The sequence below is a fragment of the Anolis carolinensis genome, chromosome 3 (assembly GCF_035594765.1).
Source record: "Anolis carolinensis isolate JA03-04 chromosome 3, rAnoCar3.1.pri, whole genome shotgun sequence".
NCBI lineage: Eukaryota > Metazoa > Chordata > Lepidosauria > Squamata > Dactyloidae > Anolis > Anolis carolinensis.
Genome location: NC_085843.1, coordinates 179,014,013 through 179,026,683, shown reverse-complemented (window position 1 = coordinate 179,026,683; position 12,671 = coordinate 179,014,013). Strand labels below are relative to the sequence as shown.

At 41.8% G+C, this 12,671-nt stretch overlaps 1 protein-coding gene across 1 annotated transcript in view; it reads left to right on the top strand.

Annotated features, from left to right (window-relative positions):
* LOC100558175 (L-threonine ammonia-lyase) overlaps nt 1–12,671 on the top strand; it is an 84,178-nt gene that overhangs the window by 33,502 nt on the left and 38,005 nt on the right. Inside the window, exon 2 of the mRNA XM_062975862.1 lies at nt 3,826–3,954. The gene's annotated coding sequence lies outside the window, so the exon portion shown is untranslated. The remainder of the gene's footprint in view (nt 1–3,825; nt 3,955–12,671) is intronic.

Below are 12,671 nucleotides of genomic sequence, written 5' to 3'. Positions count from 1 at the left end.
ACTTGTTGGTAAAGTGATTTATAATTGTGTCAAATGTAGACATCTTAGGCGTGATTGTCAAAGTCAACTTATGGCGGATTTACCACCAGATAGGACAGCCACTGACCCCCCATTCTCACACATCGGCATTGATGTATTTGGCCCTTGGGAGGTCACTGTAAGGAAAACTAGGGGTGGCAGCGCCAACTCCAAAAGATGGGCAGTACTTTTCACATGCCTGGTGATTAGAGCAGTACATATAGAGGTAATTGAAGGTATGGATTCATCTTCCTTCCTCAATGCCCTTAAAAGGTTCATAGCAATCAGAGGCCCCGTTAAGACCATCAGGTCTGACCATGGGACCAATTTCATAGGAGCTACTAAAGAGCTCGATTGTCTGACCCTATTTGAGAAGGATGAAGCCATCCGTGAATTTTCAAATCAAGAGCAAATAGTTTGGATGTTCAATGTCCCTCACGCGTCTCACATGGGCGGTGCTTGGGAAAGAATGATAGGTATCTGCAGAAGGATACTCAGCTCCATCCTAACAGAACACAAGTATCTTACACACGAAATGCTTGTCACATTCATGGCTGAAATCTCAGCCATTATCAATAACAGACCACTGGCCCCGCTTACCAGCGACCCAGACAATCCCCAGTTGTTAACTCCTGCTTTGATTTTGACTCATAAGGTTCCGGGTTGGAACGATATCATGTTGCCTGTTGCAGAAGGGTCATATAGAGCCCAATGGAAACGTGTCCAATCTCTGGCTAACCAATTTTGGAAACGTTGGAAGTCAGAATACTTGAGTTTATTACAGAAAAGAAAGATCTGGCAACGTGAAAGTGCCAACATAAAGGTTGGGGATTTGGTGTTACTTAAACAAAAAGATGCTCCTAGACACCAATGGGCTAAGGGTATTGTGTCAAAATTATATCCTAGTCCTGACAATAGAGTGCGCAAGGCCCAGGTTAAGGTCGTCTCTAACGAAAAGGTTTCTTTGTTTGACAGGCCTATTAGCGACATGGTTGAGTTATTTTCACAAGACGTACAGTCTTAAAGTTATTAGAGTTAAAGGTATTTAACTCCATTTTGTTTAGATTTCCGAAAGTCCGGAAATCTAGGCCGGGAGTGTGACGGCGCGAGTGGCGCCATCTATATGTCAAACTATAAGTTTCAAGATTTGAATTGTTGTATCATGCCTGATTTTGCCCTTACCCTGTAAATGTAGTTGGATTGGTTATTTATATCTGTCAATCAATGTTGTTTGTACCTGTTACATTGCTCACTCAGCAAAACTGTTTGGCTCCACCTCTTCCTGGAGTAGGACTGTGTTTCCTCCTTTTCATTCCATCAGCAAGCTCTCTTATCGGATGGACGTGAGAGAGAGACTTGGCTCAAAAAGCCCTTCAAAAGTTACCTCTCAGCACCAATTCTGAGGTTCTTACCCTTGGGACTCACACTTCATGTTCAGGGCCAACCTGAACAACGTTGAGGAGTCTCAAGCGCCTTCACATCAGTCCTTTGGCAACAGAGGAAGACTCTTGTCTTCAGATATAGGTCATTGGACTGAGGCTGAGTTTGCTCCGGCATTCACAGCCAGAGAAAGAGGGATCTGGACAAGCTTCATGGACTTAAACAATCAAAGACTGTAATGTATATTTTCTTTTACCCCCTTTGTGAAGAATAAACCCAGTTTTTGAGTTAACTACAGTGTTTTGGTCCTTGGGAGTTCCAGTTTCCCTAAAGGAGGGCAAGAAGCAATCCCCTGGGGAAAGATGTCACGTCCATGCCTCTTTCACTAAGAGTTTACAGCCCCAGGCGCGACGGCACAGGGGGTGTCAGAGGGGTTGCCAAAGACCATCAGACAACACATATTTCTGATGGTCTTAGGAACCTCTTTGGCAGAGAGGTTTCGCCTGTCCTTCTCTTCCTTTTTGGAAACAGATGGCAAATTCTCCCACCAAAAGCCCAATTTGCCCAATTCTATTGTTGGTGGGGATCAGGGGGCTCTTTGATTGTAGGTGAACTATACGTCCCAGCAGCTACAACTACCAAATGTCAAGGTCTATTTTCACCAAACTCCACCAGTGCTCACATTTGGGCGTATTGAATATTTGTGCCAAGTTTGGTCTAGATTTATCATTGTTTGAGTCCACAGTGCTCTCTGGATTTAGGTGAACTCCAACTCAAGGCCAATGGCCACCAAACCCTTCCAGTATTTTCTGTTGGTTGTGGGAGTTCTGTATGCCAAGATTCATTCAATTCCATCATTGGTGGAGTTCAGAATACTCTTCGATTGTAGGTTAACGACAACTCCCAAATCACAAAATCAACCTCTCCCCAAATTCTACCAGTATTCAAATTTGGGTGTATTGGGTATTTGTGCCAAATGGGGTTCAGTGAATGAAAATACATCCTGCATATCAGATATTTACATCACAATTCATAATGGTAGCAGAATTACAGTTATGAAGTAGCAACAAAAATAATTTTATGGTTGGGGATCACCACAATATGAGGAGCTGTACAAAGGGATCGTGGCATTAGGAAGGTTGAGAACCACTGTACTAGTCTAACTTCACAATTGGTGAAAAGATGACATATAGTGCACCAGAGGGCAGCATAACAAGTTTAGGGAAGCTAGTGTTGCTCCAGTGCCAGGATCAGCCACTTGAGGCAGCTGCCTCACTATAGGGCCAGACCTGGGTGGAACCTGGCACAAGACTACAACTAAATAAAAAGTAGGTTGTTGATCATGGTCTTACCGTGCTTTATTGGTAAGTGGCCTTAACCCAAGAAACACATAGCAACCACCTGTGGTCTGGCTGGAAGGCAGGCAGTCCAGTCATTCTAATCCAGACATTTCAGTTTCCCTTTCACACTAAAAGATCTGAAGCGAAACAGAGTGAATCGTGTGAGTTCTGGAGTGGCACTGAAATGGCTATGCAAGTTGCTTTTAAACCCAGCATGAACTGTAATTCAAAGCTAAGTAGATCTAATTAGGCACCATGGGAAGCATGGATAAAGGGATTTAGATCAATGGGAATCTAGACTAGAGTAAGAGATTTCGAATGTTTAAGCACTTAACCTTGAGACTGATGATACTGACAGAAAAGTAAGGGAGTTTAGTATCCTTTTTTGACTACTTTGGTGGATAACATAAGATAATGTATTGGATTCTCTTTCACAGAGAATCACTTTGCAGAAAATGGTCAAATGAAAACAATCATCAGATCCTCTGAAGATGCCAGTTACAGATGCAGGTGAAACATCAGGAGAAAATGCTACTATACCTCGGCCATACAGCCCAAAATCACACAACACCCCAGTGATTCCAACCATGAAAGTCTTCGGCAATACAAACAGAATACTTTGAAAAAAGAAAGAACAGAATTTTGTTAGTAGCATAAGATCAAATATTTACTTGCTTTGAGAAATTCTAAATTGAGACTAATAAAGAATTAGAAAAAGCAAACACTTTCTTCTTTTTGTTGTATAATAAGTGAACAATTTTTTTTCATGTCAGATAACTAATGAAGAATATTATTTTTACATGTTCTGTTTTAATGTTGTTGTAATGCATGGCCCTTTTTCCTTGTGACATTTGCATATCCTTCCAGGCTGCTACAAGGATTGAAAACACACACATTCAAAAAGGGATTTTACAGTCTTGTGCTGCTCCCCCAAATTTTAGGTTGTCTTTCCTCAAGAGATTTGCATAGCTGAAAACTATTAACAACTTTTCAACCACATTTTTGACATGGTTAATAGCGATTTGCTGAATAGAGCAGTTTAGTTCTAGTGAGTATTTTGTGCCTGATCATTCTCTTTAAACTGCAGGAGCAACCCAAGGTATCTATTTATCTTCCTTCTCTTTCATCTCCACCTCCTGCATGAAAGCTGTCACTTTTGCTGCCATGGATCATCCCTTTGAATTCAAGTTTGGTACCTGTGATAAATCTGCTCTGGGTGAGTTTTTCCTATTCCCCAGACTAGGTCTGGTTTGAATTTGGTTAGTGTTTTTGAATCTGCCGATGGCTGCAAAATATTTCATAAAATATGTACAGTGTAAATTGCCATAAAGGTAAAATGTACATATAAAATGTATTTAAAATGCAGCACAAACAGTATGTGGGGAGGCATGAGTACAGGTAATGTTTATGATTTACAAAATTCAGTGGACTAATCATGGAAAGATGAGGAACTAATAGTTGCATATGATAGACACATGCCTAATTTGAACTTTATTATTCTTTTAATAAGAGCTTTTTCCCTTTGGGAAGTCATTTCAGCCTGGTTTGCTCCCCTGGTATTGAATCCTTTAGCTTGATTCACCTTGGATTTAATTTCTCATGACTTTGATCCTTCCAGGGGCACATGCTGATTCTTAGTGAGTCTTCAGAAGTTTACAAAACTAGAAGTCTAATTAATCTTGTGCATTGGCCTGGCCACTCCTTCAACTCACCTAGCCTTGCCATCTCTCACAATCATTGAACTCCAGTTAATTCTTGGTCATAGTCAGTGCCCAATCAGAAGTGCCTTCATGACCAGTAAGAAGGAGGAGGAGGATCTCCTGACCTTTTTCCTGATAGTCCTTCCAGGAATTGTGTGACCAGATGGAAATGCCGGGGGAAGCAACAGGAGCATAATCCATCCTTATTTCCCTAAGCTGATGAGTGCAGGGAAAGGGTGATGGCAGTGATGTCCTGTCTGGGCACCGGAAAGGCTCAAATCAGACCTGATCCACTTGTACACTAGCCCAGAATTTCCCACAACTTTTATTAGAATTGAGTAAATCTTTTTAAACCCAGGAAAGCCAGCCATACTCATCAAAAGTACTTGAACATCATGACGACAGCTAGGAGTGAATTCAGAATGAGTCTGGATTTTCCTGCCTGTGTAGACACAAATAGATGTTAATAGCAGGACTAGTGGCACTCTGGAGATGAAAAAGTGTTGTAAGTCAATCTCACATCTCTCAAGTCTGTAGTTCTCAATGAGAAGCAGATAAATAGAATTAAGCTAGGCTGAGGGAATCCTTTCCCTCTTATTACTGAATGCCTGTTTTCTCTCACTCTCTAGCCTTTTCCTCCCACCCTAACTGATGATAGAATGGAATTTCTTCAAGATGCACATGCCTTTGTTTTGAGACCTAAGAAGAAAGACCTCATGATCATTCTTCGATTCTTTTTATTCATTTATTTATTATTTATTTATTTACAGCATTTATATTCCGCCCTTCTCACCCCGAAGGGGACTCAGGGCGGATCACATTACACATATAGGCAAACATTCAATGCCTTTTAACATAGAACAAGGACAAGACAAACATAGGCTCCGTGCGGGCCTCGAACTCATGACCTCCTGGTCAGAGGGATTCATTGCAGCTGGTTGCAGCTGGCTTGCTCTACAGCCTGTGCCACAGCCCGGGCCTTCATTCTGTTCTTTTCGGTCTGTGTCTCTCTAGTTGTGTGTGAGTGAGAAAATGTAATCTTTAGAGATTTCTCCTTTTGTTTGAACTTAGAAGTAGTGGAGTTAGAGAGAGAGCTTAGAGCCAATACATTTCTATCAAGAAATTTAGTTCTTATGTTTTAATAAACTTTTTGAAACCTTTAAGATTGAACTCTGCATTTTTCTTCCTTAAGCTCAAGAATTCTTAACAGCCAGACTATTACTAGCTTTACCTAAGATGCTCTACTCATCATACGACAGCATGGATCCACTTTAAATCCAGTTTCTGCCTCCTGCAAGATTCTGGGGCTTATACCGTGTTTCCCTGAAAATAAGACAGTGTCTTATATTAATTTTTGCTCCCAGAGATGCTCTAGGTCTTATTTTCAGGGGATGTCTTATTTTTCCATGAAAAAGAATTCACATTTATTGTTGAACAAAAAATGAACATTTATTATATACTGTACAGTAGTTGTCATCACAAACCAGCTTGACCAGACAAACTGTGAAGAATCAAGAATTTCTTGTTACTACCATTATTTCCATGTAAAACACTCTATGGTGCATACATTAACCGATCCTGCATGCTCTGGTGTTCTGTTCAGCGGGGATGCTTCCAAACAAAACCTTTGCTAGGTCTTACTTTTGGGGGAGGCCTTATATTTAGCAATTCAGCAAAACTTCTACTCGGTCTTATTTTCTGGGGATGTCTTATTTTAGGGGAAACAGGGTAGTTTAGGGATGGGTCTTTAAACTGCAGAGTATCGCCATGGATCGTGGCAAGTGTGGTGGCGCTTGCTCAGGGGCCATGGGGACCTGTTGCCCCACACCATGCCTCATCACATGTGGGAAGCATCAGAAGCCATCTCAACCCTTCTTTTTCTATAAAAAGACGGGATACCTCCTGGCGGCCGCAATTTTTTTTGGTGCTTTTGCCACGGAGGTGCCCTGGAAGTACTTTTCCACTGTGTGACGGGAGCAGGTGGGCTCAGTGGCAAAACTGCAAAAAAACAAAACAAAACAAAACAAAACAACCCCCCCCCCCCCAAAAAAAACCTGCTGCCGCTGATTTTCACTCCATATGAAGAGGTCCATAGAGTCACAACCAGTTTGTGGAAGCCACAAAAATGAAGTTTCTGGAGTATAACAATGACTTTCAATTGTTATACTGCACAATTAAACAGGAAATAATACTTTCAAATCAGGAACAGAATGTGTTGTTGAAGGCTTTCATGGGCAGAATCACTGAGTTGCTGTGAGTTTTCAGGGCTGTATGGTCATGTTCCAGATGCATTCTCTCCTGACGTTTCACCCACATCTATGGCAGACATCTTCAGAGGTCTGTTAGAAACTAGGCAAGTGGGATTTCTATATTTGTAGAATGTCCAGGGTGAGAGAAATGACTTGTCTGTTTGAGGCAAGTGTGAATGTTGCAATTAGCCAGCTTGATTAGCATTGAATAGCCTTGCAGCTTCAAAGAATGGCTGCTTCCTGCCTGGGGGGATCCTTTGTTAGGAGGTGTTAGTTGGCCCTGATTGTTTCCGGTCTGGAATTCCCCTGTTTAGTCACATAGTGTTATTTGTTACAAATTACTATACTAGGTTATATGAGATATGGTGGAGTCATTTCTGATCATATAAGACTTGGCAACTTTGAAAGCTAATAAACCACATAACAACAACAACAACAACAACACTTTATTTATATTTGGCCCTATCTCCCCAAGGGCACTCAGGGCAGATCACAGTACACATACACGGCAAACATTCAATGCTGTTTGAACAGACAGGACAGTACAGAACAGCATTCAATGCCATTCTCAGACATACCACATATACAGACAGACAGTAGAGGCTATTTAACATTCTCCAGCTTCTGGCTTCATGAGGGTATGCTCAATTCCGGCCACAGGGGGAGCTGCTGCTTCATCATCCACTGTGACGCTGAGTCCTTTTTGATGGTAGTACCTCCTCATGTTCTTCACATGGTGCTGGCAGTTTTATGGTGTCATAAATTACGTTAAATTAGCCTCCCCGCATTAAGCGGTACCTAGAATTATCTAATTACAGACACAACTGTTTTTGAGCTGCTTAGGTGGGCAGCAAGCTAGGCTATTAATGGTTGGGAGCTTAACCCTGAGCCGGGCGTCAAACCAACAACCTCTCGGTCAGTGGTGATTTATTGCTGTTGGCTACTAACCAGCTGCACCACAGCCCGGCCCATTTAAGGATGTTTCTTTCAAAGGGGAGTGAAGGAACAGATGGGATGACCATCGTGAGTCCTTGGGATAATCTTTCTGTAAAAATGTTAAAAACAGAGGGAGGATACTGAATTTTGGGGAGAGTGCACAAAAAAGGGGCAACGGGAAAGCCATTTTTAAGTAAAGGTTATATTTGCTTTATGGATATTTGGTATTTATATCAAGTAGAGTGCAGCATACTCAGTGCAATATGAGCTTGTAGTAGAAACAGTGTTCTTGTAAGATTGAAATGGAAAACTTACATGCATTGTTTCAGGAAATCCATCTTGGGATGGGAGACAGGAGATAGATAAAAGAAGATTGCCTCCATTTTTGTAGGAGGATCCCTAAAATGGGCTGTCATGCATGGCTGTAAGCCATCTTGAGGTAGGAACTTCCAGGATGCACCTTTCCTAGACAAAGAAGGAAAAAAGATTAACTTTGGGAAGAAGTGGAAATGACCTCTTCAGACAGGAAGGAAGCAAAGAAGCTTGAGTGCACAGATCAAGGATAGAAACGGAGAGGTGAAACAAAAGGGCAGGCCTGCTCTCTAGAATTCCCTTACTAATCACTTTATACAAGGGTTGATGCCTCTTTGCTGCTGACACTAGCTAGGCAGAGGATTTGAATGAGATTACAGTGGAAAAAAGAATGGGGCCAGAGTTAGAGAAACAGTGTAACATTTTTGTTAATAAAGTTAGCTTCCCATAAGTATAAAGAGGAAATACTTGGTCCCTATATTGTTCGTATATATAATAGTGGCAAAAAGTTATCTGTTGCAAGAATTATGAAGGCTGAGACGGGACAATTAAAGGCAGTGGAGAAGTAGATAAGAGGATTTTCCAGCAGCGATGATGTTTGGCAGGCAAGAATGATAGGAAGGCCAGTATAATAATAGCTTCTTTACCAGTTTATCTGTCATTAAGAAGCTAAACAGTTTCCACTATGGTCACAGTTAATTTTAAATCAGCACCTTCTTGACAGAGTGGTCTATCACAATATAATTGCAGTGACATTTTGTGAAAAGTCTGACCTGAAATTTTTTATCATGAATTTTCTAAGTTTTGAGGTTGCCTTTTTTCAAAAAAGTAATGGAGACTGGGAGTACCGTATATACTCGAGTATAAGCTGAGTTTTCAGCCCTTTTTAGGGCTGAAAATGTCCCTCTCAGCTTAGGTGAGGGTCCTGGCTGACTCATATTCAGGTCGGCTTATACTTATGTATTTAGGTAATCAGAGTTGGACACTCTTATCTTATTATTACCTTAAATGACAGTTTTATGTAAATATTCAAAAACACTTAACCTACTGATACCTCAATCAATGTAATTTTATTGGTATCTATTTTTATTTTGAAATTTACCAGTAGCAGCTGCATTTTCCACCCTCATCTTATACTTGAGTCAATAAGTTTTCCCAGTTTTTTGTGGTAAAATTAGGTGCCTCGTCTTATCTTCTGGTCGGCTTATATTCATGTATATACGGGTAATCTTCAAATAAAAGTGCTCGGATAATATTTTCTACTGTCATTCATTTGAATGTTTTTGAAGCAGCATATTCTGCTTCAGGGGACCTGAATGGTTTAGTCTCTCTTTTCATTCTCTGTGCTTAAGCAATATGAGAGTGCTTCAAGAAAGAGTTGCTTACACTGGTTAACTTACCTATCTCATAACTGCATTAATTTTTCAGTGCATATGCACCCTGAGCTAGCAGGTGACACCTAGGGCAGCAGGCAAAATTTAGAAGTGCACAACCGGATGTATGGCAGTTATCTATCTCTCTTGAAAGATAAATAAATAGCCAAGAGATTTGGGAGGAACAGCTGTTTACCATTGCTGTCTCCAGCATATGCTGCTGGAAGCTATTGTTTTAATCTTCCTATCATGATTAGGCTGACCCTGACCTTTGTATTCTTCAACTTTCAAACTGAAGGCCCTTCCAGACAGGCCCTTTATCCCAGGATCAGATCCCAGGTTTTCTGCTTTAAACTGGATTATATGAGTCCACACTGCCAGATAATCTGAGATATAGGGCTTGTCTGGAAGGATTCCTAATGCTTTGCCGGGTCTTTAGTTAGCATACAAATCCTGATCGATTGAATCCATATTGCAGATTTCAATATAAACATATAGAGTTTATAGCAAAGGAGGAGAATTTGGGAAAGTTACTTTTTTACTACAGCGTTGAGGGGATATTCTGGAGATGCTAGTGTTATCGAGCTATGATTTGATAGGGAATCCCCTTCTGAAGGGAACCCCCGCTCCTGCCCCCGGCTGCAGGTCCGAGAATCCTGGCAAGGGGGGAGCTGCTATAAATCAAGGTTTTGCTGCAAAAATCTCACCCTCAGACGTGAAGAAAGAAGACTGAGTTGTTTAATCAGCTCAGCTGAAAAGGATGACAGCCTGCGATCGTTCATCAAGGAGCCATGCCACGCAATACAGAACAACAACTTTTATAATACAGAAAATGGGAGGCGCGACTTGAATTTCCCGCTGTTCGTTCCCCCGCCCCTCTGCACGCTGATTGGTCCTTGAAGCAGCGGTGCAAACCCCCGTCCAATCAGAGAGCTCCTAGCGCCTCGGTGTTTCCACCAATCAGAGATGAGGAGGCGGGCTAAGCTGAAAACAATGGATTTGCTATGGATTTGCTAGGGATTAGCGAGGGATTATGATTGAGTCATTGAGTAAATGTCCAGAAGGAAGTACCGAGAGCCTTTCCAAACCCTCAAGGTAGTTTCTAGACTGCTTCTTGGGGTGCAAATATACACATTTGTCTGGCAGGCTTTGCCAGATTCCGGTGAGTCAAGGCAGATCGGATGGGTTGTATTTGTTTCTGAAAGAGTCCTAGTTCCTTTTGACAGCCGGGGCAATCATAGGCTTTGATTGTCCTTATTGTAAGTGGTCCGCGAACCAGATGGTCACCTTTCCATTAAATGGGCCAGCTCCGATGTTTAATGGGGGGAGACCAGGTCTATTGTCCATGCAAGATGGGTGTCTGACAGTTTCCTGGTGCGAGGGATTATCCCCTCTGGAGAGTGTTGCAACTATTTGTCCATTTGATTCCTAGGTCAGATTTTGGTCATTCTTTAATATAAAATATATTTCATGGTGATAAAGGGAAAAGGGGGCATGCAGGATACACACGTCACATGTAGGAACATATTTCATCTTATTTCACCAATCCCAAAGCCCAAGTTTTAATGTAGGGAATCCATAAAGAAATAAAAGTTCAGAAAAGGCGGTGAATCTGCGACAATCTGGGCAAAGCAGCCCCACTGGGTCAAAGGTCAGTGGGAGGGGACACTCCGGAGATGAGAGTAGTCTATGGGTGGCAGGCAGGGAGCCCTGGGTGGACCCCTCCACACCCAGCACGTAGTCCGAACCTTTGCGAATCCGTCCTTGTAGTGAAAATCGCTCCGCAGCGCGAGGAAACTCCGTTTTTGACAGTTGACAGATTTTGACGATCAGCTGATTTGACTCTGAAAACTTTATTAATTTGAGAACGGGTGGTCTCCTTCTGACGGGAAGGCCTTTTGAATTAGTGATATAGAAGATGGTCATTCTTGGGGTCCAAATGAGGGAGATATCACCAGAAATAGGGACTGGGGGGGGGTGAAACCGCGGCTCCGCAGTTCGCCCAGAGCGAGAAAGGGAGAAGGTAAAGCGGCTGAGATCTGGAGGGAGTTCATGCTTCAGTGCAAGGAAGGATACATAATAGCCATTAGGGCAGAGGTTAGTGTAAGGAGATTCTTTATTAGAGGTTTTGTTACATAGTTAAAAGTTTGACAGGCACAGGAAAGGAGCAGAAAATACATTTTAAGTTGCTGCTGGGGCATGCTTGTATGGCCGAATTGATCTCAGCATGGCTCCTCCCGATCTGCGGAACTCACTGCTGCAGGTCAGATCAAACTGAATGCAGATGGCCGCCTAGGTTCGACCACACTAGGCTACAGTTCAATTTTAACAAGCTTTGTTTAGGTATGTAATAGGCAGTCTGCCCAGTCTTGTTGTTTGATTAGTAGACCTTGTAGCTAACAAACAAAACAAATTAAATCAATGACCACATGGTACCTACCTAGTACTGGAGCATTCACTGTCGTGTCTCACTACTTGAACTTTGCTTTCCATGTGGTGTAAGCTCCAGCAGCAGTCAGATTGGATCGGATCACTTAAAATAGGTGTGGTTTGTCTCTGAAAAAGGATCTATTTGTGTTATTGTTTTTTAAAATAGCTAGTGTAAGAAGAATGTAGAAAAATGTGTGTGAGTAAATTAATTTAAAACAGTAGTTCTCAACCTGTGGGTCTCCAGATGTTTTGGCCTTTAACTCCCAGAAATCATAACAGCTAGTAAACTGGCTAGGATTTCTGGGAGTTGTAGGCTTGGGGACCCACAAGTTGAGAACCACTGATGTAAAACAAATGGTATAGAGGAGCTTCTTGTGTGCTAGATTATGTATTGGCAAAAAGGGGAAACATGTCACCTAAAAAAATATATAATTGCACACAGTTTGCATGTGTTGAATAATGATGATAATAATAATAATAATAATAATAATAATAATAATAATAATAATAATAATAATTGCAATTCAGAAAGAATTACTGCCATTTAAATAGAAATACAGTGCATCTCACAGTGGCAGACAAAGATGGGTGACCTGCTCAGATGCCAGTTATTGATCATCATCTTCAAGGCCCTTGCTCTTCTAAGGGTTTGTTGGCTCTTCAGATGGAAGATTATCCTGGTGGCTCTTCGAACAGAAAATTTTCCTCTATAGCAGTGGTTCTCAACTTGTGAGTCCCCAGGTGTTTTGGCCTACAACTCCCAGAAATCTCAGCCAGTTTACCGGGTGTTAGGATTTCTGGGAGTTGAATGCCAAAATATCTGGGGACCCACAGGTTGAGAACCACTGCTCTGTAGAGTACATAACCACCCTACAGGTTCCATTGTGTTAGTTAACATCACAGCAAGCCTCGTGATATGACTGTAGATGTGCA